The sequence below is a fragment of the Malania oleifera genome, chromosome 12 (assembly GCF_029873635.1).
Source record: "Malania oleifera isolate guangnan ecotype guangnan chromosome 12, ASM2987363v1, whole genome shotgun sequence".
NCBI classification, from domain to species: domain Eukaryota; kingdom Viridiplantae; phylum Streptophyta; class Magnoliopsida; order Santalales; family Ximeniaceae; genus Malania; species Malania oleifera.
The window spans coordinates 49,123,567-49,127,756 of NC_080428.1; positions in this window are offsets into that span (position 1 = coordinate 49,123,567).

Here is a 4,190-nt window from a genome sequence, read left to right on the forward strand (position 1 = left end):
ATACTTAGAACTCAAAAATAGAAACAATGGTATGCATGTAAGTTCATAGGGTTAAGTTTTCCAAAATCATAGAATTTCTATAATTTAGATTATTTTGGAAAAAAATTGGCAGCATGCCGTCTATAAATAGGACATTTCCCATAAAGAAATGCTCCAAAACCTGGTTGTTTACAGAAGTTCACAATAATCTGAATCATGCGGATGCCATTCCGATCAAGTATTTTAAATAATCCAACTAGTAATGAATTCTATGTAACACACAAGCTTCAGATAACAAGCATTAAATCAAGCAATGTGTTTATGCATCTCACAAACAATCCACATCCAAATATAGTTCTATGGAAAATAGGATATGATATTCATGGTACTGTTTATGCTTATGCACATACAAATATGTTTTAAGGATGATGTAATGCCCCGACCCGCCACGTGGGGCTCGTGGTGCTACATTAGTGACATCTATGTTCCTAATACCATATTCATTATATAAAAGCAGCGGAAATAATTGATACATCCTCCAAATACATTACCAGAGTTCTAAACTACTAATATACATAGAAGTCTCCCAATATCCATATGACATCCCAAACAAAAGAAAGAAAGCTAACTTTTGATCCAAAGGTACACGTATAGAGTAGTTTTTGAAAAATTTAATATGTTTAATATCTCTTGAATGATGTAAATTGTTTTGAAAGCTTGAAAACTCATGTTGATAGATAGGTTGGTCTTATGATCTTTCTTACTGAGTGTCTATGTTTTGCTAAGGCTTGATAAGTCTTGGATATGCCCAGTATAGTTGTAAATACCTGCTTTTGATCAATACATTTACTTTACCGATCAAAAAAAAAAAAAATCTAACTTAATTCATACATTAGAGTTCTTATAGACATTCACACAAAAAGAACTAACTATCACCCCGCCCCAGAGCTGGTTAAGCTCGATCTCGATATGGTCCTAAAAAATGATAAATTGTATATTAGGGTGAGACACCTCTGAGTAAAACGGATTAAATTAATATCAGGGTGCAGCCAGCATGAATTTAAGTAAACATATATATATATATATATATATATATATATTATCCAAATTATTAAATTTAATAAACATAACATTTGTATATCATACTTACACCTACACAGTTAAAAATACACTTCCATGATACCACCTGTAAATCAATTTAATAAATATCATCATTCACATAAATTAACATATATATACACGTAAAAATACTCCCTGGGTCCAACGACATGTTTAACCCCCATAACGGATTGTGCAGCTTAAAGACTAGAATTAGCCTGGATGATTAGCCCAAAACTAACTCTGCAAGTATGTCTGTAGGCATCTGAAACCCCGTTACAGGCCCGATTGCCTTATATAACTCTACCCTTACGTAGGTCAATCAGCTACTGAGACCACCCTACACTTCCACTATAGTGTAGGCGCACATGGTCAAATATTCCCCTAACTACAATACCGTGCCCACAATAGAACAGGTCCTTAGAGTTTTTAAAAACATATCATGCAATTTTAAGTAATAAAATAGTAGTATAAATATACCTTTCAAAATCTAGTATAAATCCGTCGTATCTATCATGGCTCTTAGCCACCAATTCAAAACTTGGCTCTTAGTCATCATAATAAAAAAAAATTAGCTCTTAGCCGTCATATAAAAATCTTGCTCTTAGCTGTCATTTAAAAATCCGGCTCTTAGTCGTCATATAAAAAAACCTAGTATTTTACACAAGCAGTTCCAGTAAGTCTCACAAACAGTTCTAATATTCCACAACCATTTCCATATCCGGTTACTACAATAAACCATACTAATAATTCACCTACCACATAATTTCCATATTTGAACATAGACCGATAAACAATTAGCACAGTATTTTAAATCCATATGATAAAACAAGCTTTCCACCGTTCATATTATTCAAAATACCGTACCATATATCCTATATTTGCAAAAATCCATTTTTAACGGCTGATTTTCAAAATAATCCTAGAAATCAAGTATACATATATGTATACATAGAGCGGTTTAATCAGTTCAAATTTAATAAAAATATGACTTAATTTAATCCCCTTACCTATTTACGGAGATATTTCCTTAGAAGACCCTAAAACCAAACTCACGGCCCTATGGAGCTCAAAAACCCTGAACCCACATTTTCCCTGTTCCATTAGCTCAACCCTAAAATTATAATATCCTTAATATTCCTAGGCTCATAAAATTCCCAATAACTATTTTAACATTTTCTAAGCCTATAAACTCCAAATAAATAATTAAATTCCCAAAAGCAAAAAATTTGCTTATTTCCATAAACCTTACCCTAGCTTTGGAGTGGTGCGTAGGAAACCCAAATTAAAAATTCATTCTGATTAAAATGATGACGATCGGGCCTAGGACCCCGTGGTGGTGTCCGATCGTCGATTTGGATAAATATTTAAGGAAAAACTGAGGAAAGGAAAAGGGTTTACCTTACCCCACGAGTGGTGCCTACGTCGCTCCTACGACAAATCCACTTTGGTAGGAATGTCGGTGGTAGAGAAAGGAGCCCAGTGGTATTTTCTATTTTTTTTTTATCGGTGCTCGTTAGGCCAAGAAAATTAAGGAGAGAAAGAGAAGTGGCAGAGGAGAGAGAGACGTGTTGACATTTTAAGTCCAATCCCTAGTTTTGATAATGACAAACTGCAAAGTTTTTTTATGTGTGTATCCAGTGTACATTTCAGAACACACACATAAGGAGACTGAAAATGGAAACCAGAAGAAACTCGAAGGACATGTACATTAGCTGACGGATTCCAAGGAAGTCACAAGAGCAAAAAAGATTGAAGACATTTAAATTTCACTTGTGTTGCATTTAGTTTTTTTATTTGGTCTATAATATTTGCATCTGCATGCATGATATAAATAAAACTCAAACAAGACCGTAGATTGACCATAGGGATTCGATGCATGCATAAAAGAGTGCCTTATTAAAACTAACTTAATCATCATATAAATAAGGATAGCATTTTAAAGAGAAAAGGACCGAAAATGCCCAAATTAAGAGGTTGATCTTGAGTGTGCATATAGTAAACCATTTTTGAGAAGATTACCATTTGAGAAGAGCTTTAGTTATTGATTAAATACGCTTGGTGTAAGTGAGTTTTAATTAAAAAACTTGATATTTTTAATATTACAAATCTATGTATTTGAATATTCTTAGTGTTCATAACGATATATTATTGAGGGATATTCTCTAAAATTTATTACATTAGGGCTTTGATCTTTTGTATACATATCGTATATATATTTGCATATTACAAAGATCGTGGTGTGATTGAACATTTGAAAGAAAGTTTTTGATTTAGATCTCACACTATTCAAGACTCATTTTTTAATAAGATCATATTTGATAATTGAGCATTGTGTCTTCAAAGCTATTACTTATACAAAAATTTTGGGAGATCTAATAAAAAGAGAATTGAGTGTTGAAGCTTATTCATTCATAAAACGATTGTATGGTTTCATTCATTCTGAGCTTCAAGTTTCATCATATGTTAATGTATTAGGATTTGAATTGTACTCACTAACTTTTATTTGAAGCAATTTTGAGTGTTTTACAGATTTTATTATATTCACGGTTTGGCTTGTGAATCGGGTTTGAGAAGAGAGTTGTATCTCTTCTAAGCAGCAAAGCAGGAGGAAGCTGTGCCTCTTGTAAGTAGCAGATTGTAAGAGAAGTTCCGTCCCAATTTAAGGAGCAGGGATTATAGTGGAATCTTTGATTGTGTTGCTCAAGGCGAGGACGTAGGCCGAGTGGACTGAACCTTATAAAATTGCGTTTGTATTCTCTCTTCCCTTAACTCTTTACTTTCTGCACTACATTTTATTATTCGTATTGTATGTGTATGTTGAATAACTCTACATACACTTAATTTGGTAAAAAGAACTCATTGATGAAGTAAATTTAATTCACTCATAAATCCCAGCAATTGATTTGGTAAATACACAAATAGGGATTAAGTGGTAAATAGGTTCAAAGAATTTTAAAATGCCCAATTCACCACCCTATTGCGATTACACGTAAATCAACATTTGGTATCGGAGCGGGTTTACATAGACTTAATAGTTTAATTGTAAAAAGATCACATGACATATATTGGTGTAACTCCATTCGGTGAGGGACACTCATCCACTAAACCAC